Below are 21,815 nucleotides of genomic sequence, written 5' to 3'. Positions count from 1 at the left end.
TTATAATCAAATATATAATGTAATCATATATATGTATATATATATATATATATATGATGTAATCACTGAGAAAATCACTTTCAAATCCTTAATCAACCTTGAAGCTAAGTTTTGGTTAACTCTTAGTGATTTTGTAGCACTGAGAACAGATGCATTCTGTCTTCACTCCTACACATAACAATTTTTGCCCCATCAAAACATCCTTACAGCCATTCCAATTTTATTTCAGCATTTACTACTTGTAATTTTCCAACAGCTATTATATCAGCTCAAAAAAGAAGAGCACTTTTACTCTAATGTTCCACATTCTCTGAGGTATACATTTTACATATGTGTTTAGAAAGGCAGACAAACACTATATGTAACATTTGCTTAGAACCATTTATTTATTCTCATATGACCAAGATTGCAACCCCTTTCACAATTGCATCAAATACTGTTTTGAAAAGATGAAGAATTTTCTATACATTTGCAATTTTATTTCCAATTAAAACATATTGGTTTTTAGAAATAGTAGTATATTCCTGGGAAACTGATGGTTCAGATTTTGCCTCTCACAAAGCTAATATGAACTTCTAATCGACATCTTGATTTTTAGCCTTCATCCTTTTCTTTCAATTTCAGACTGACCTTGTTTTCAATCAGTATGAAAATTACGTTGTTCACTTCTTCCATCATTTTGGTCAGTTTGCCTTGGCTACTGAAGTCTTGTCCAACAACAGAATTTATGTTTCTTTAGGAATGAGAAGCACAGGTGGAATTTCGCTTACAATCATTTTAAATCAATATTTTTATTTATTCACTATTATTTTTTTAGGAGAATTATTCAAATGCACAACACAGAAGCCCTGTGCCTATGTCCTACAGTTCATATCATTAGTGTTATACACTTTGATTAATGGTTATTCTTCTTTGAATTTTCTAGCTATCCCTATTATAATTTTTATTGGATATTTTCTTTATTTACACTTCAACTGGGAACCCCTGCTCAATTCAATGGTTGGTTGCTAGCATCTGCCTATGTATTTATCTGGCAGAGACTGTCAGGAGACAGCAATATCAAACTCCTGTAAGCATGCAATTCTTGGCATCCACAATAGTCTTTGGGTTTGGTAACTATATATGGGATGGATCCCCAGGTGGGGCACTCTCTGGATATCCTTTCCTTCAGTCTCTGTTCAATACTTTGTTCCCATAATTGCTCCTGTGAGTATTTTGTTCTCCTTTCTAAGAAGGACTGAAGCACCCACACTTTGGTCTTCCTTCTTCTTGAGCTGCATGTGGTCTGTAAATTTTATCTGGGGTGTTCTGAACTTTTGGCCTAATATCCACTTATCAGTGAGTGCATACCATTTGTGTTTTGTTTTTTTATTTTTATTTTTATTTTGTGTGTGTGTGTGATTGTGTTACCTCACTCAGGATGATATTTTCTAGTTCCATCCATTTGCCTAAGAATTTCATGAATTAATTGTTTTTAATAGCTGAATAGTACTCCATTGTATAAATGTACAATATTTTCTGTATGTATTGCTCTGTTGAAGGACATCTGGGTTCCTTCCAGCTTCTGGCTATTATAAATAAGACTGCTACAAATATAGTGGAGCATGTGTCTTTGTTATATGTTGGAGAATCTTTTGGATATATAACCAAGAGTGGTATAACTGTGTCCACAGGTAATAATATGTCCAATTTTCTGAGGAACCGCCAAACTGATTTCCAGAGTGGTTGTACCAGCTTGCAATCCCATTAGCAATAGAGGAGTATTCCTCTTTCTCCACATCCTCACCAGCATCTGCTGTCACCTGAGTTCTCAAATTTAGCCATTTTGACTGGAGTGAGGTGGAATCTCAGGGTTGTTTGGATTTTCATTTTCCTGATGTCTAAGAATGCTGAACACGTCTTTAGGTGCTTCTTGGCCACTGGATATTCCTCAGTTGAAAATTCTCTGTCTTGCTCTCTATCCCACTTTTAGTAGGTGTACTGGCTAGTTTTGTGTCAACTTGTCACAGCTGGAGTTATCACAGAGAAAGGAGCTTCAGTTGAGGAAATGCCTCCATGAAATCCAATTGTATGGCATTTTCTCAATTAGTGATCCAGGGGGAAAGGCCCCTTGTGGGTGGGACCATCTCTGGGCTGGTAGCCTTTGGGTTCTATAAGAGGGCAGGTTGAGTAAGCCACGGGAAGCAAGCCCATAAAGAACATCCCTCCATGGCCTCTGCATCAGCTCCTGATTTCTTACCTTGAGGGAAGCCGTTGCAGAGTGGCAGTTACAGAGTGGCAGTTACAGAGTGGCAGTTACAGAGTGGCAGTTGCAGAGTGGCAGTTGGCTACTGCTGGCCACCACACATACATAGGCAGTAAAGGTTCTTTTGCCAAGATGAGGTTTTGAGAATTAACCAAAGTTAACCAATCAGATGAGAGACAAGTTAAGCAATCAGATGAGAGACAAGTTAACCAATCAGATGAGAGACAAGTTAACCAATCAGATGTGAGACACGCCTCTCCTAGGCCTATATAAGCAGCACCAGTTCTGGGCTCTGGGTCTTTTCGCCTCTACAATCAAGCTCTCCCAATAAACGTGTGCAGAAGGATCCTGGTGCAGTGTCGTTCTTCCTGGCCAGTCGAGTGCACGCAAGATTACCTGCTTGAGTTCCAGTCCTGACTTCTTTGGTGATGAACAACAGTATGGAAATGTTAGCCAAATAAACCCTTTCCTCCTCAACTTGCTTCTTGGTCACGATTTTTATGCAGGAATAGAAACCCTGACTAAGACAGTAGGGCTCTTTGATTCTCTAGATTCTAACTTCTTGTGTTCTTTGTATATATTAGATGCATAGATGGTTAAATATACAGAAATCTGTCAATATAATCCACTACATAAACATATCCAAAGGAAAAAGACATGATCATTTCAGTAGATGCTGAAAAAGCATTTGACAAAATTCAACATCCCTTCATTGTTATAAGTATTGGAAAGATCAGCAATTCAAGACCCATACCTAAACATAGTAAAAGCAACATAGCAAACCAGTTGCCAAAGTAAATGAAGAGACACTTGAAGCAATTCCACTAAAATCAGAGCCTAGACAAGGCTGCCAACTTTCTCCCTATGTAATCAATATAGTACTTGAATTCATAGCCAGAGCAATTAGAAAACAAAAGGAGGTCAAAGGGATACAAATTGGAAAGGAAGAACTCAACTATCACTACTTGCAGATGATATATAGTATATATAAGTGATACTGAAAATTATATTATATATATTATATATAAGTGATCCTATTATATATTAGTGATTTATATATAAGTGATCCTAAAAAATACTAAGTGATATATAGTATATATAAATGATCCTAAAAATTCTACCAAAGAATTCCTAAACCTGATAAACAACTTCAACAAAGTAGCTGTATATAAAATTAACTCAAACACATTAGTTGCCGTCCTATACTCAAAGGAAAAACAGACTGAGAGAGAAATTAGGGAAATGATACCCTTCACAATAGTCACAAATAATATAAAACACTTTGGTGTGACTCTAACCAAGCAAGAAAGATCTGGATGACAAGAACTTCAAGTCTTTGAAGAAAGAAAACAAAGTTCTCTGAAGGTGAATTTGCAAGATTAATATAGTAAAACTGGCCATCTTGCTGAAAGAAATATGCAGATTCAATGCAAACCCCATCAAAATTCCAACTCAATTCTTCATAGAGTTAGAAAGAGCAATTTGCAATTTCATTTGGAAAAACAAAAAACTCAGGATAGCAAAAACTATTGGCAACAATAAAAGAACTTCTGGGGGAATCACCATCTCTGACCCCAAGGTACAGAGCAACAGTGATAAAAAAAACTTTATGGTATTGGTACAGAGACAGGCAGGTAGATTAATGGGATAGAACTGCAGACCCAGAAATGAACTCACACACCTATGTTCACTTGATCTTTGTCAAAGGAACTAAAACCATCCAGTGGAAAAAAAGACAGCCTTTTCTACAAATGATGCTGGATCAATTTGAGGTCAGCATGTAAAAGAATGCAAATTGATCCATTCTTATCTCCTTGTCCAAAGGTCAAGTCCAAGTGGATCAAGGATCTCCACATAAAAGAAGAGACACTGAAACTTATGGAGAGGTAAGTGGGGAAGAGCCTTAAACACATGGGCATAGGGGAAAAGTTCTTGAACAGAACACCAATGGTTCATGGTCTAAGATCAAGAATGGACAAATGGGACCTCATAAAACTGCAGGGCTTCTGTAAGGCAAAGGGTATGCCAATAGGACAAAATAGCACCTAACAGATTGGGGAAAGATCTTTACCAACCCTAAATCTGATAGAGGGTTAGTATCCAATATATACAAAGAACTCAAGAAGTTAGACTCCAGAGAACCAAATAATCCTATTAAAAATGGGGTACAGAGTTAAACAAAAAATTCTCAAATGAGGAAAATCGAATGGCTGAGAAGCACCTAAAAAATGTTCAACATCCTTAGTCATGAGGGAAATGCAAATCCAAACAACCCTGATTCTACCTCACACCAGTCAGAATGGCTAAGATCAAAAACTCAGGTGACAGCAGATGCTGGCAAGCATGTGGAGAAAGAGGAACACCCCTCCATTGCTGGTGGGATTGCAAGGTTTGTTTTATCATTAAACTTATGTGTGTGGTTTTTTTTTTTGAGTATGTTCTTCTGATTTTCTAATGAGTGTTCTGGAAACCAAATTATGATCCTATAAAAGAGCAGAAAGTGCTCTTAACTATTGAGATATTACAACTAGGACTTTTATCTTTACTAGTACTATCAAATTTCATGAATATGTGTATAATCAATTCTAGATTACTTTGGTTTTGTCCATATAATATCATGTCATGAGCATGCCAAATTTTAACATCTTCTATTCTGATTTCTTAATTATTTTTTATTTATTGTGTTCAGCTTTTGTAGTTTGACATTCCAGTAGAAGATGGTGAAAGATGATAATAGAGGGTTTCTTTTCTTTTCTTATATGAGTAGAATTATTTTTATTATTACTGGTGAATATGATAGCTTTTGGTTTGAAGTCAATTGTTGCTTTAATTGTATTGATGTACATTATTTCTCTAGCAAACTTTGAAGGTCTTTTTCCTAAACAAAAGTTTAGATTCTCATGCAGTTTCTCCAGATAGAGTACATTACATTGGCAGATTTGGACAAATTTAAATATCCTTACATCTCAGAGATCAATTTCACTTGATTAAGGTGTACTAATCTTTTGGGCAAATATGAGTTAGGTTTCCTGGTTTGTTGCTATGGAGTTTTACATCAAAGTTCATCAGAAATAATGATGTACAAATGTGTTATCTCAACTGAATGTTGCCAGGCTTTGCATCAGGAGAATCACAGCTCTAGTTCAGCTTCTGAAGTGCTTACTTTCATTTAAATCTTTGGAGTATTTGAGCAGGGATTTACATGAGCATTCATTTCAACTTTCCGGAGAATTCAGTGCACCAGATATCAGATCTTTGATTTGCTTTAACAGGAGATTATTTCAAGTCATTTGTAAATTTTTTATTTTAAATATCAATCTCATCTTATTCTCTCCTTTTTCTTATGTTTAATTTAAGTGATATGGTTCAATGTTAAGTTTCCCCAATAGGCTAACATAGTTTTATAATGGCCCTAGCTTCTACTGCTGTTTTGGAGGTTACATACCTTGTAGGTTGTGAGGCTTAATAGAATGATGTATTAGTCAGGATTCTCTAGAGTCACAGAACTTATGGAATGCCTCTCTATATTAAGAGATTTATTGTGATGACTTACAGTCTATAGACTAACTAACCTAACAACGGTCAGCTGTGAATGAAAAGTCTGAGTTTCTAGTAGTTTCTTAGTCCTGAGAGACTAGTTGTTTCAACTGGTCTTCTGTAGAAGTAGATTCCAACAGATGTACTGGCTACTAAATGCAAGCAGGCAAAAAGTCAATCTTCCTTCTTCCAATGTCTTTATGTAGACCTCCAGCAGAAGGTGTGGCCCAGATTAAAGGTATGTACCACAATGCCTGGATCTGGGACTTGCTTTATCCCAGGATAATCTTGAACTCATAGATCTACTTAACTCAGTCTCCTGGAATTAAAAGCATGTACTACCTTGCCTGGGTCTAAATTTAGCTGGAAAGAATCTTGCCCCAAGGACATTAAATTGAATATTAATTAATATTAATTCAATGTAATATCCTTGTACACAGGATTCAGCTCCATTTCACTTCCTGGTGCCCTTCTAATATTCTAACTATATATTTTATATTTTTCCTTTTTAAGCTTGCTATGTTTATGCAAAATGTTCTTGATGAGACTTAATCAGAGAACAAAGTCTTAGATGGGTGTTTCTGAGACTTCCTTTGTCAATGCCATTAACCTGAGTCTGTTCACCTTAGCCTCAGACAGACTCTTCAGACAAGGGCTAAAAGCAGCCCTGTTCTTCACCAAAATACTACAAAAACCGCCTCTTGTCCACATACTGAAGCTTTTCTCCATGGAAACATCTTGGGCCAGGTCCGCACATTTCAAATAGATCACAGCAACAAAGTCTCCCATATTCCCTGTAGTTTGGCTTATTAAGCCCTACTTAAAACATTCCATGGCTTTCCAAATCCAAAGTTTCCAAATCCACATTCTTCCAAACAAAAACATGGTCAGGACTATCACAGCAATACTCTGATACCAACTTCTGTCTTAGTTAGGGCTTTACTGCTGTGGGAAGATACTGTGACCAAGGCAGTTCTCATAAGGACAACATTTAATTGGGCCTAGTTTAGACATCCAGAAGTTCAGACCATTATCAAGGCAGGAACATGGCAGCCTCCAAGTGCAGGAGGAGCTGAGAGCTCTACATCTTCATCTGAAGGCTGCTAGAAGAATAATCTAGAGACTGCCATATCCAGGGATCCATCCCATAATCAGCCTCCAAACGATGACACCATTGCATACACTAGCAAGAGTTTGCTGAAAGGACCCTGATATAGCTGTCTCTTGTGAGACTAGGCAGGGGCCTAGCAAAAACATAAGTGGATCCTCACAGTCAGCTATTGGATGCATCACAGGGCCCCCAATGGAGGAGCTAGAGAAAGTATCCAAGGAGCTAAAGCGGTCTGCAACCCTGTAGGTGCAACAACATTATGAACTAACCAGTACCCCTGAGCTCTTGACTCTAGCTACATATGTATCAAAAGATGGCCTAGTCGGCCATCACTGGAAAGAGAGGCCCATTGGTCAGGCAAATGTTATATGCCTCAGTACAGGGGAACGCCAGGGCCAAAAGGTGGGAATGGGTGGGTAGGGGAGTTGGGGGTAGGGTATGGGGGACTTTTGGGATAGCACTGGAAATGTAATTGAGGAAAATATGTAATAAAAAAAAAGAATAATCACTTCCAGGTAGCTAGGACTAGGATATTAAAGCCCACACCCACAGGGCCACACCCTATCCAACAGGGCCACACCTCCTAATAGTGCCACTCCCTGGACCAAGCATATACAAACCATCACAGATGAAAGTGGCATTTGAAGGGGAGACCGTATGTGTTGTAGCCCAGGCTAGCTTTCTGTTTCCTAATGTTACCAAGGAAACCAGAATCTCATGGTTTTGCTGGCTCAGATGGGGCTGCTTGATTCATACCTTTGTTGTGAGCCAACCCCAAATGTATGCACTTCTTCTTGGTATTGTATCATTTGGGAACAAAACTAATAGTTATAGTAAGTTCTAAATATCCTTGAAGGTTACCCATTTGTAGAGATTATCTGGTTAAAGTGATGTTTAGGAAAATATTTGAGCATTTTGAGCATTTATTCTTAGTTGCAGCACTTCCATTCATTGCTTACTTTATTGGAGTCTTCTCCTTTCCTGGATATTTTATGTAAAGATTTGTTAGTTTTTGTTTTTGTTTTTCTAAAGTAATTTCTCCTTCAGTATTCTCTTCTGTTTTTCCATGTTCAATTATTTAGAGTTTCTTTCTTTTTCTCTCTCTTTCTACTCTTTTCTAATCTGTATGTCTTTTTTTTTTCTTCTAAAAGACATTCTGGGTGTTAAAATTTGTTCTCCAACTTAAGTTTTGTGTGAGAGAGTTTCAGAAAAATCTCGAAATTCAATTGGCATACATTGGCTAGCTACAACGACTCAGTGATTTTCATGGTTCAGAGTTCTGAGCACTGAGATGATAGGCAAAGATGACACTTGACTCAAATTGGTTTGGGAGGATCTAACTCAGGACTTCATACTTACATGGTAATCTCTTTACCAACTGAATCATCTTCCCAGCAGATTTCTTTCCTTCTATTAAATAACTTAAGCATTTTGAGTATTTCTTTCTCATTGTTGGTGTTTTAATGTAGACAGTTTGCAATTGTTCTTTTTATACCATTTAACCTTCATCCTAATGAAACAGAAGAGATTTCAGAACTTTATACTGTCAATGTGCATCACTCTGTCTGTCTCTCCTCTATCATCTATCTGTTGTTGGTCTTTCTATTATATATTAACTATGTTTTTCTCTCTCTATATATATATTTTCGTATTCTTATTTGCAAAGTCTCACAAAAAATCACATAAAATAAAAATTGTAGCATTCTATGATAACTTACACAAGAATCAATTCAAAAAGGATTAAGGGATTAAATATTGAGGTTCAAACTACATATCCTAAAGGAAAATAGAAAATTTCTATTCAACATTGATCTCCAAAGCAATATTAGGGTTTGACTTCAAAGCACAGACAACAAAGCAAAATTTGATTAAATAGACAGCAGGGAACTAGAAAAAGTGTCTTTAGAACAAAAAAGGTTGACAAGATTAAAAGGCAACCTAACCTATATAATAGATAAAATGTAGCACAGGCATTTTACATTCAGTAAATACTCACAACATTTGAATACTTTCAGGAATTTAATGGCAAAAATATTATTAGCTCAGTTAATCAATGCACCTCAGATCTGAGGACACACACACACATATACACACAGACACACACACACAATTTTTTTTAAAATGAAATTTATAGAAAGGATAGTAAATGTAAGAAACACTGAGCTTCACTTGTCATTAGGAAAACAAACAACAAATCACAGCAAAATCTCACCTCCTGACATTGACTATGGTTCTTGGCAGAAAGTGGAATACAGGTGTTGCCATCTACGTGAAGAAAACTGTCAGTTTGAACTGACGGAGCCGGCTTCACATGGATCATAGTGTAGTTGTTCCTCAGGACATAAAAGTAACTCTAAAAATCTTCTAGAAAACTGACTTCCATTCCCACCAGAAGTAAGTTAACGTTCCATGTTGTCCAGCTACTTGCCCTTCATGCTCAGAGAATCTTATTATGAATATCCAAGCAATTTAGAACATACATTGTCCATAGTGTATTTCCTAACTGTTATGTGTTTGTAAGTTTGAGGTACTTGAGTCAGAATAAAAGAGAACTTTTCCATTTGGAACACCAATGGACATGGAGGACAATGCTCTCCAGGAAGTAAAATAGCCAGAAATAGGATAACACTGCAAGATTTCACATGGCTTAAAAGTAGAGTATGTAACCGAGAAAGGTGTGAATGAAATAGTGAGAATATTGGACATAGTACTACCGGAAGATCCAGCAATACCTCTCCTGGTCATATACCCAGAAGATGTTCCAACTGGTATTAAGGACCCATGCTCCACTATGTTCATAGCAGCCTTTTTTATAATATTCAGAAGCTGGAAAGAACCCCAGATGTCCCTCAACAGAGGAATGGATACAGAAAATGTGGTACATTTACACAATGGAGTACTATTCAGCTATTAAAAACAATCAATTTATGAAATTCTTGGGCAAATGAATGTATCTGGAGGATATCATCCTTAGTGAGGTAACCCAATCACAAAAGAAGTCACTTAATATGCACACACTAATAAGTAGATATTAACCCAGAAACTTAGAATACCCAAGGTACAATTTGAAAAACACAAGAAAATCAAGAAGAAGGAAGACCAACTCGTGGATACTTCATTTTTCCTTAGAATTGGGAACAAAATACCCATGGAAAGAGTTACAGAGACAAAGTTCCGAGCTGAGATGAAAGGATGGACCATCCAGAGACTACCCTACCTGAGGATCCATCCCCAAATCATCCACCAAACACAGACACTATTGCACATGCCAGCAAGATTTTGCTGAAAGGACCCTGATATAGCTGTCTAGTGTGAGGCTATGCCAGTGCCTGGAAAATACAGAAGTGGATGCTCACAGTCATCTATTGGATGGAAGACAGGGCTCCCAATGGAGGAGCTAGAGAAAGTACCCAAGGAGCTGCAGGGGTCTGCAACCCTATAGGTGGAACAACAATATGAACTAACCAGTATCCCCAGAGCTCGTGTCTCTAGCTGCATATGTATCAGAAGATGGCCTAGTCGGCCATCATTGGGAAGAGAGGCCTCTAGGTCTTGCCAATTTTATATGCCCCTGTACAGGGGAATGTCAGAGCCAAGAAGTGGGAGTGGATGGGTAGGGGAGCAGGGTGGGGGGAGGGTATAGGGGACTTTCGGTATAGCATTTGAAATGTAAATGAAGAAAATATCTAATAAAAATTGAAAAAACAAACAAAAATATAAATAAAATAAAATGTTGGTGAAGACATGCAAATTTCGATCACAAATGTATAATATTTGTGATATATACAGGTATGTTTGGTGCATAGATAGATTAAAAAATTGTAATACTAAGACATGAATCTACGATGTTAGATTATGGCTGTCACTTTACAATGTAAACATAAAACGGACATGAAATGTAACTTAAATATAAACAAATGCCATATTATTTTTAAACATTAGAATTGTATGAAATATTTTGGTGCGAGCACAAGCTACTATGTTTATCTATTGAGTGTCTAATATCTATTTTTGAAGTATTGTTTTCTTTATAATTTATTATTGAGAACAGTAGACATTAACATTACAAGATAATGATATGTAAAGCAATGTATTAATAAATAAGAGTTCTATGTTTCAATATTCAATTTGAAAGCAAACATTTGGGACATGCTATTATTTATAAAATTACTAGTCTTGGATATCTGTAAAGACTATAAAATAGTTCTGAATGTATTTTATGTATGTATGTTAATAGTGCAAAGTGGAAAGAATATAGAGTTTCAGATATGTGGAGAACATGAAACAAACAAATTAACTGAAATATTCAGGACTCTTAGCAGTGATCATTCAGCTGAATAGTGAATACACTTAATATACAACAACGAAGCAGGTGAATCTCTACAAAGAGCCATAATCTTTAGTCAACATATATTAAGGCATGAAGCTCTCTCTTCAAGGAAGTGATTAATAAATTCAATGCTTTAATATTGTCAAATAGGATATATGAATAAAAGGATAATTTTGGAAATGGCTATCATTACGCTTGAGGTAAAATAGTATTTCTATATTTACTTGACAATTAAATAAAAATAATTTTAATAATAATATCAACTAATGAGACACCCTCCCCCAGAGCTCCCAGAGACTAAACCACCAATCAAGGAGTACACATAGAGGTACCCATGGCTCCAGGTCTATATGTAGAAGAGAAAGGCCTTGTCAGACATCAATGGGAGGGGTGACCCTTGGTCCTGTGAAGGCTAGATGTCCCAGTGTAGGGGAATGCCAGGCAGGGAGGGAGGAAACACCCTTTTAGAAGCAGGGAGGGGGGATGGGATAGGGGTTTTGGGGGCAATCAGGAAAGGGTATAACATTTGAAATGTAAATAAAGAAAATGTCCAATAAAATTTTTAAAAAATGAAGAACTAAAAGATATTAATAATATTTTTTTAAAGCTATCATCTCAAAACTGTCCCTTTTAGATGACATAGCAACAAAACTACTGTAACAATTGTTCTCATGTCTTTCATTTTTAATACTAAACTTAGGACGTATCATTATTAAAATCTTTCAAATAATGGGGATTGAAACACTTTAACTTATGTTTGTAAGCTATGTACTTGGGAAGGTTTATGCTGTCTAAATAAATATTAACTGCGTATATGTTATAGTTTCTTGTAGGAAAATATTTCTATTTCCTTAATGAAGCTAACATTTAGTTTGAAATTTTAGTTTGCTACATAAAGAAGATGGCAAATATAACACCAATAGACAAGCTAACCTTGAAGGAAAATCTCCCAAAGCCCCAATACTAGGCAAAGAACTGTTGACAACTAATAATTCTTGAGAGCAGCAGATTTATTCTTTTGGAGGCGGTGAGTACCTAATTGGTTATCCAAATCCAAGCTGTCTTTCCTTAAAGGATACACACACAAGCAATACGAAAAAGATAAAGGTTGTTTTTATATATTTATGCAAATATGTAACAATAAAATTCAAATATAAAAAGGCAATTAACCTGAGAGGAAGGGAGTGGGAGAAGGGGAAAGTTCAGTGGGAGGGCCAGAGAGAGAAAGCAGGAGGATAAGTTGCAATTCATTTTTATTAAAATTCTAAAATATTTAAATAAATAGAATAGAGAACTGGAAAAAATAAGTTTATTATGATGACATCTAAACAACAAGACGGCCTTAGCATGAGCTAAACAAGAAGGAACAAATAAGACATGCCAAAGTTGAAGCAGAAAAAATCTAATGAGGCTTCCATCCTGTAGAGAGAATTATGTGAATCTAAGGTATACTGAGAGCAGGAGAAACAGTTGTTCTAGGAAAGAAAACACTGATTGTGTTTACAAGAACACAGCCCTGATAGTGTAAATACAAGTGACATAGCCTTGACAGGTAATATTTAAGTGTGTATATATATATATATATATATATATATATATATATATATATATATATTGTATTGTTATATATTAACAACATAATTCTTAAATATATATTGTATTTTATATGTATTAACAATATTTTATTAAATAATATATTATATCTACTTATAATATTAATATTATGATGTAAATATAATATAATATAATGTTACTATACTATAATATAATGTTACTATTATGTATATATTAACAATGATTGAAAAGGGGTATGAATTTGAAAGAGAACAAGGATTGCTATATGAAAAGGTGTGAAGTGGTGAAGGGACAGAGAGAAATTTAATTATATTGTAATCTCAAAACTAAAATAAGTCTGTGTATGGTACTGATAAACTAGGATTTACATAATATAGAGTGCTTGTAAACCTTTATAATTTTAAATATTTGTTTTTAAAATGATGTTTATGTGTGGGGGTCTCTGTGTACATATACACATATGTGCCCTAGAGGCACAATGGGTTGGGCAACCCATGGAGATGAACATACAGGCAGTCGTGAATAGCTTACGTGTATGTCAGGATCTAAACTTCAGGCCTCTACAGTGCAACATAAATACTTAACTGCTGAGTTACCTCTGTAGGCCATGTAAAATAATATTTTAAGGCTGGCTTTACATGACCAAATTCTTAAAGAAGTAGCCTAGAGAAATGAAATAGGATGTATTGTGGTACTACGCATTTGATTTCTTTTTATTTTAACATTTAAAGCAGAAAACATTTTAAATTGTTATGAAAACTATGCAGTAAATGACCAAACTACTAATAAGACTAGAGCTCATAAAAGCAGATATTAATTCTAACTTCTTAAATAACGTACGCTATTATTATGTTCACACATGTCTAGTTTTTTTGGAGTTTTTTATAGAAAACAATATTAATCTTACTTCCTATAATTTGTTATTTTGTTAATTAATGAAAAATATTAAATGTTCTATATATAATTTCACTTGTCGCTTATTAATAATATTATACTTATATACATGATGATTTCATACAATGTATTTTCATCAAACTCGCCTTCCTTCCCCAAAATCTCCCTGATGCATCCCTATTTCATTACTCATCTAGTTTTCTATTCCCTTTTTTAGTTTTGAAGTGGGCCCTTCATCTGAAACTTGGGTGACTGGGTTTAACAACTCCTAATAGGTTTGTGGTCTCTGATACAGGGATAGCCTCAGCCTCTCCCTCCTCTGTAGCTGAAGTAAATCTGCAGCTGAAGTAAGGAAAGCAGAGGGCAGGGGCCTTCTTTGGACTCTGCATTGAAGAACTCGAAGACAGTGGGTGACGGGTTTTCTAGGGTGGCTTTGCCATCCTGAGACATCCTCCTGGTCTTTCTGCGATTGTATCCTGCAATTCTTTCCTAGGGTCCCCAAAAGCCATCCCCAGGACACCATCAGTTGGTCCAGGTGACACAAATGGAGGAGGTTTCTAAAAGGGGACCATTCAGGATCTTGATATTTGGCTGCCTCTTCCTCCAGGTCCTCCTGGTCTGACTCAGACAAATCATCACCATCCTCTAACTGTATTTTGGATCTCAATTTAGGATATAAGTGTTTAATCATTTTCTTTTGAACAGTTGAGTCATTTCTCTCTTTGGCCTGAGTGTTGATGTTCGTGTTTCCTCCCTTCTTGGATTTTTTGTCTCTAAAGTATGGTCTGAATTTGGGGACTTATTGAGTGACCTTTGAGAGGTTGCTCCTTTATCATTATCACTATCTACAGAAATTAAATATATTTCCTCCTTAGAGGAATCAACCTTATCTTTTGTCTTTTCCTTTTCTTTTCCTCTCCTTTTTCTGTCTTTTAAATTTTTCTTATTCTCCTCAATGACCACCACTATGGATGGATACTTTGTTGAGATCATTGCCTTTATCAAATTCCAATATTAAAAGGAGTGACTGGGACCATTTCAGGCCCAAAAACTCTATAAAAATCTTTAAGTGCATCTCCAACTTTATGTGGTCTTTTTTGTCAAGAAGGATCTTGAGGAAACCAGGAACATAACTCTTTCATAAAACAAACAAACAAACAAACAAACAAAAAAACGACAACAAATGCTGAATTTTTACCTCTACTCCCCGAGTCTTTAAAGCCTTCCTCATTTGTTCCACATATAGTTCATGCTGACTTATTTCTTGCCCCATTTTCATTACTATGATTCACCTGTCTCAACATAGCAGGTGCCCATGGCAATCACCTTTGTTTCACTTTTGAATTTTCTGTTGACCCTTCTTCCATTAATGTCTCACACAGGGTCTGTCTTTCTGGAGGCCCCACATTGGGTGCCAGGTGACCCAGCCAGCAGGTCAGTCAACGGGGTCTGCAAGGGAGAGAGTTGGGAAGGAGGGACAAGAAACAAGTGTAAGATCCCCCAGAGCTGGGCCTCTGCTCAAGTTCCAGGATGAGCTGGCCAGCACCTCAGTGACCCAAGAGAAAACCATACCTGATGCAAACTGCAAGAGGTTTTATTATCAGCTAACTGAGGACAGAGTCCCTCCACCGTGCAGGGCAGGGGAGTACGACCCAGAGCAGTGGCAGTGGGGGGCTTTTAACAGCTAGCTGAGGAATTGGGAGGAGTTGGGAGGAGTTGGGAAGAGTTGGGAGGAGTTGGGAGGAGTTGGGAGGAGAGTTTTCTTCCAGTTCTTCTCTTCCAGGTGTCCTTGGTGAAATTTACAAGGCAGGAGTGGGGAGTGAGTTCTTTCTGAATTTTTATCTCCATGTCCTCAGCACAGGAAGGCAGGCATCTCTGGTTGTAAAGTATAGAAACAAAAAGGCTTTTTGCTGGCTATAGAGAACTAAGAGCTTCTTTCTGACTGTATTTTTAGAGATCAGGGAAAACAAGCTTGGGGAACGTCCAGGGGCTTTACCTTCCAGGGAGAAATGCTCTAAGTCGGGGTCCCACAGAAGAATGGAGCAAGTGTCTGATATAAAGTCTCGTTTATTGAAAGGCAACTATGGGTATATAAGTACAAGCTGGGGAGTGCAGCTGGAGACACTTAATCACAAGTCCAGGATGTGTCTGAGAGAAACAGGATGTTATCAGAGTATGTTCAGCTGTGGTAGGCTGCTTGCAAAAACATCATGTTAGGAAAACAAGTCTCTCATCAGGTTACAAAAGTACCAACCTGTAAGTAAATAGGCTGAGATGGCTGCAGAGATGATAGCCACTTTCTGTTAAGAGTTGACTCTCAATAATCCATCACTCCAGATGTCAAGAACCATTGTGAGAATTCTGCCAGTTTCTAAGTTTATCTATCCCAATTATACATTAAGGAAAGAATGAGTTTGGTGACTCACTGAACCTACATTAAGTCAAACTTCAGTCAAAACTCTATTAATCACTTGACTTCCATGTGCCCCCATTTTAACTGGAGGGACATAGTGTTTCTTGGAATCTACTAGAATCAACACCAGTTCAGAACCAGTCAGTATCAAATAGACACTAGAAATTCTGATTAGTTACTTCCTCCCAGTGTAGTATTATCCTTATAAAAGTCCCAAGTCCTTCTGGGGGAGGACCAAAGAAATGTTAACAGTAAAACTCTTACATATTTTATCAAGTTCCTTCCCCAAGAGAACCTGGTCATCTGGTTCAGGGTCTGCAAACTTGCTTAAGTTTGGAAATTGCTTCAAGGGTCATGATTTCCATTTGGTAGGATCCAGTGGAACCATTCTTTAACTTGTTTGAGAATGTTTTCATTTATACAGATGGATGCAATAGAATTCTGTTCTGTGTCTTACCTGGGAGCATGATTAATTAGCAAGTAATAAAGTTCGCTATGAGTCATAACACCAAAAAGTTCACTTTTCATGTACTTATGAGTCAGGTCATTATTGACAGTGGTTCATCTATGCTTCCCAATCACTTGTGCATGTGTGTGTGTGTGTGTGTGTGTGTGTGTGTGTGTGTGTGTGTGTTTGTGTGTGTGTGTGTGTGATTCATTCAATGCTGATCTCTGGCCCCTGGTACTTCAAGTTCCAATTAAACCCATTTCATTTAATCCATCCAACAGAATAGCAAAATCTCCAATCCTTAGGTCTGGCACAAGAGATAGGCCCATGGCATGAATCTGTGTCTTATAGGATAATGAAAATTATATCTTCATATCTTATCATCCCCATGTGAAAGATTAGGCTACACGCCCCATACCCATTTTGCAATTATTCTAATTTTAAAGACCCTTCATCAGGAGTACCACAATTGATATTATGAGTGTGCAATTCCTTTTCTTTTTTATTGGATATTTTCTTCATTTACATTTCAAATGCTTTCCCAAAAGTAGCCTATACCCTCCCCCCTGCCCTGCACCCCTTCTCTCTTCTTGATTTTCTTGAGTTTTGGAACTTGTGTCTTGGGTATTCTAGGTTTCTGTGGGTATTCTGGTTTCAGTGAGTGCATATCAAGTGACTTCTTTTGTGATTGGGTTACCTCACTCAGGATAATATCCTCCAGATATATCCACTTGCCCAAGATTTTCATAAATTCATTGTTTTTAATAGCTAAGTAGTACTCCATTGTGTAAATGTACCACATTTTCTGTATCCATTCCTCTGGTGAGGAACATCTGGGTTCTTTCCAGCTTCTGGCTATTATAAATAGGACTGCTATGAACATAGTGGAGCATGTGTCCTTATTACCAGTTGGAACATCTTCTGGGTATATGCCAAGGAGAAGTATTGATGGATATACTGGCAGTACTATGTCCAGTTTTCTGAGGAACCGCCAGAATGACTTCAGAGTGATTGTACAAGCTTGCAATCCCACCAGCAATGGTGGAGTTTTCCTCTTTCTCCACATCCTCGCAAGTATCTGCTGTCACCAGAATTTTTGAACTTAACCATTCTGACTGGTGTGAGGTGGAATCTCAGGGTTGTTTTGATTTGCCTTTTCCTGATGATTAAGGATTTTGAATAGTTTTTCAAGTGCTTCTCAGCCCTTCCATATTCCTCAGTTGAGAATTCTTTGTTTAGCTCTGCACCCATTTTTTTTTTTTTAAACGGGGTTATTTTAATTTCTGGAGTTCAGCTTCGTGAGCTCTTTGTATATATTAGATATTAGTCCCCTATCAGATTTAGGACTGGTAAAAATTCTTTCCCAATCTGTTGGTGGCCTTTTTATCTTATTGACAGTATCTTTTGCCCTACAGAAGCTTTGCAATTTTATGTGGTCCATTTGTTGATTCTTGATCTTACAGCACAGGCCATTGCTGTTCTGTTTAGGAATTTTTCCCCTGTGCTCACATCTTCAAGGGTTTTTCCCACTTTCTCCTCTATAAATTTCAGTGTCTCTGGTTTTATGTGGGGGTCTTTGATCCACTTAGACTTGAGCTTTGTACAAGGAGATAAGAATGGATCAATTCGAATTCTGCTACATGATAACCGTCAGTTGTGCCAGCATCATTTGTAGAAAATGCTGTCCTTTTCCACTGGATGGTTTTAGCTCCCTTGTGAAAGTTTAGGTGACTATATGTGTGTGGGTTCATTTCTGGGTCTTCAATTCTATTCCATTGATCTACCTGTCTGTCACTGTACCAGGACCATGCAGTTTTTAATCACAATTTTTCTGTAGTACAGCTTGAGGTCAGTCATGGTGATTCCCCCAGAGGTTCTTTTATTGTTGAGAATAGGTTTTGCTATCCTAAGTTTTTTGTTATTCTAGATGAATTTGCAAATTGCCCTTTCTAACTCAGTGAAGAATTGAGTTGGAATTTTGATGGGGATTGCATTGAATCTGTATATTGTTGTCGGCAGGATAGCCATTTTTATTATATTAATCCTGCCTACCCATGATCATAGCAGATTTTTTTCATCTTCTGAGATCTTCTTCAATTCTTCCTTCAGAGACTCAAAGTTCTTGTCATACAAACCTTTCACTTCTTTAGTTAGAGTCACGCCCAGGTATTTTATATTATGTGTGACTATTGGGGAGGGTGTTGTTTCCCTAATTTCTTTCTCATCCTGTTTATCCTTTGTGAAGAGAAAGGCCACTGATGTGTTTGAGTTAATTTTATATCCAGCTACTGCACTCAGGCTGTTTATCAGGTTTAGGAGTTCTCTGGTGGAATTTTTAGGGTCACTTATATATACTATCTTATTATCTGCAAATAGTGATATTTTGTCTTCTTCCTTTCAAATTTGTATCACCTTGATCTCCTTTTGTTGTTGAATTGCTCTGGCTAGGACTTCAAGTACTATATTGAATAGGTAGGGAGAAAGTGGGCAGCATTGTCTAGTCCCTGATTTTATTGGGATTGCTTCCAGCTTCTCTCCATTTACTTTGATGTTGGCTACTGGTTTGCTGTTTATTGCTTTTATTATGTTTAGGTATGGGCCTTGAATTCCTGATCTTTCCATGACTTTTATCATGAAGAGGTGTTGGATTTTGTCAAACGCTTTCTCAGCATCTAACGAGATGTTCATGTGATTTTTGTCTTTGAGTTTGTTTATATAGTGGATTATGTTGATGGATTTCTGTATATTAAATCATCCCTGTATCCCTGGAATGGAGTCTACTTGGTCATGATGGATGATCTTGTTTGATGTGTTCTTGGATTCAGTTTGGGAGGAGTTTGATGAGTATTTTTGCATCAATATTCATAAGGGAAATTTGTATGAAGTCCTCTTTTGTTGTTGGATCTTTGTGTGCTTTAGGTATCAGAGTAATTGTGGCTTCATAGAATGAATTGGGTAGAGTACCTTCTGTTTTTGTTTTTGTTTTTGTTTTTTGTTTTGTGTGTGTGTGTGTGTGTGTGTGTGTGTGTGTGTGTGTGTGTAATATTTTGAGGAGAGTTGGAATTAGGTATTCTTTGAAGGTCTAATAGAACTCTGCACTAAACCCATCTGGTCCTGGGCTTTTTTTTTTTTTTGGTGGGGAGACTATTGATGAGTGCTTCTATTTCTTTAGGGGAAATGGGACTGTTAAGATCGTTAATCTGATCCTGATTTAACTTTTGAACCTGGTATCTGTCTAGGAAGGTCTCCATTTCATACAGGTTTTCCAGTTTTGTTGAGTATAGCCTTTTGTGGTAGGATCTGATGATGTTTTGGATTTCCTCAGGATCTGTTGTTATGTCTCCTTTTTCATTTCTGATTTTGTTAATTAGGATACTGTCCCTGTGTGTCTAGTCAGTCTAGCTAAGGGTTTATCTATCTTGTTGATTTTCTCAAAGAACTAGCTCCTGGTTTGGTTGATTCTTTGTATAGTTCTTTTTGTTTCCACTTGGTTGATTTGTGCCATAAGTTTGATTATTTTCTGCCGTCTACTCCTCTTGGTTGAATTTGCTTCCTTCTAGGTGTGCTGTCAGATTGTTAGTGTATGCTCTCTCAAGTTTCTTTTTAGAGGCACTCAGGGCAATGAATTTTCCTTTTAGGAGAGCCTTCATTGTGTCCCATAAGTTTGGGTATACTGTGGCTTCATTTTCATTAAACTCTAAAATGTCTTTAATTTCTTTCTATATTTCTTCCTTGACCAAGCTATATTTGAGGAGAGTGTTGTTCAGTTTCTACGTGAATGTTGGAGTTCTATTATTTATGTTGTTATTGAAGATCAGTCTTAGTCTGTGGTGATCTGATAGGATGCATGGGATAATTTCAACATTTTTGTATCTGTTGAGGACTGTTTTGTGACCAATTATGTGGTCAATTTTGGAGAAGGGACCATGAGGTGCTAAAAAGAAGGTATATCCTTTTGTTTTAGGATAAAATATTCTGTAGATATCTGTTAAATCCATTAGTTTCATAACTTCTGTTAGTGTCCATGTGTCTCTGTTTATTTTCTGTTTCCAGGATCTGTCCATTGGTGAGAGTGGGGTATTAAATTCTCCCACTATTATTGTGTGAGGTGCAATGTGTGCTTTGAGCTTTACTAAAGTTTCTTTAATGAATGTGGCTGCTCTTGCATTTGGAGCATAGATATTTAGAATTGGGAGATCATCTTGGTAGATTTTACCTTTGATGAGTATGAAGTGCCCCTCTTTGTCTTTTTTGATAACTTTGTGTTGGAAGTCGATTTTATTCGATATTAGAATCGCTACTTCAGCTTGTTTCTTCAGACCATTTGCTTGGAAAATTATTTTCCAGCCTTATACTCTGAGGTAGTGTCTCTCCTTATCCCTGAGGTGTGTTTCCTGTGAGCAGCAAAATGTTGGGTCCTGTTTGTGTAGCCAGTCTATTAGTCTATGTCTTCTTATTGGGGAATCAAGTCCATTGATGTTAAGAGAAATCAAAGAAAAGTAATTGTTGCTTCCTGCCATTTTCGTTGTTAAAGTTGGGAATCAGTTCTTGTGGTTGACTTCTTTTAGTTTTGTTAAAGGTTTACTTTCTTGCTTTTTCTAGGGTGTAGTTTCCATCTTTGTGTTGGTGTTTCCCCTTTATTATCCTTTGAAGGACTGGATTCCTAGAAAGATATTGTGTGAATTTGGTTTTGTCATGGAATTCTTTGGTTTCTCCATCTATGGTAATTGAGAGTTTTGCTGGGTAGAGTAGCCTGGGCTGGCATTTGTGTTTCTTAGTGTCTGTATAACATCTGTCCAGGATCTTCTGGCTTTCATAGTCTCTGGTGAGAAGTCTTGAGTAATTCTAATAGGCCTGCCTTTATATGTTACTTGACATTTTTCCCTTACTGCTTTTAATATTCTGTCTTTATTTAGTGCATTTTTTGTTCTGATTATTATGTGTTGGGAGGAATTTCTTTTCTGGTCCAGTCTATTTGGAGTTCTGTAGGCTTCTTGTATGTTCATGGGCATCTCTTTCTTCAGGTATGGAAAGTTTTCTTTTATAATTTTGTTGAAAATATTTGCTGTCCCTTTAAGTTGAAAATTTTCATTCTCCTCTACTCCTGTTATCCATAGGTTTGGTCTTCTCATTGTGTCCTGGATTTCCTGTATGTTTTGAGTTAGGATCTTTTTTGCATTTTGCATTTTCTTTGATTGTTGTGCCCTATGTTCCCTATGGAATCTTCTGCACCTGAGATTCACTCTTCTATCTCTTGTATTC

At 36.9% G+C, this 21,815-nt stretch overlaps 1 long non-coding RNA gene across 1 annotated transcript in view; it reads left to right on the top strand.

Moving 5' to 3' along the window:
- Window positions 1–21,815, top strand: part of 4921515E04Rik (RIKEN cDNA 4921515E04 gene) — a 291,491-nt gene that overhangs the window by 105,758 nt on the left and 163,918 nt on the right. The window contains exon 7 of the long non-coding RNA NR_045711.1: window positions 4,070–4,131. This is a non-coding gene — a long non-coding RNA (RIKEN cDNA 4921515E04 gene). The remainder of the gene's footprint in view (window positions 1–4,069; window positions 4,132–21,815) is intronic.

This window comes from Mus musculus, chromosome 15 (assembly GCF_000001635.26).
Source record: "Mus musculus strain C57BL/6J chromosome 15, GRCm38.p6 C57BL/6J".
In the NCBI taxonomy this organism is placed as follows: Eukaryota; Metazoa; Chordata; class Mammalia; order Rodentia; family Muridae; genus Mus; species Mus musculus.
The sequence above is the reverse complement of the archived record's forward strand: the minus strand, read 5'-3'. Positions and strand labels throughout refer to the sequence as shown.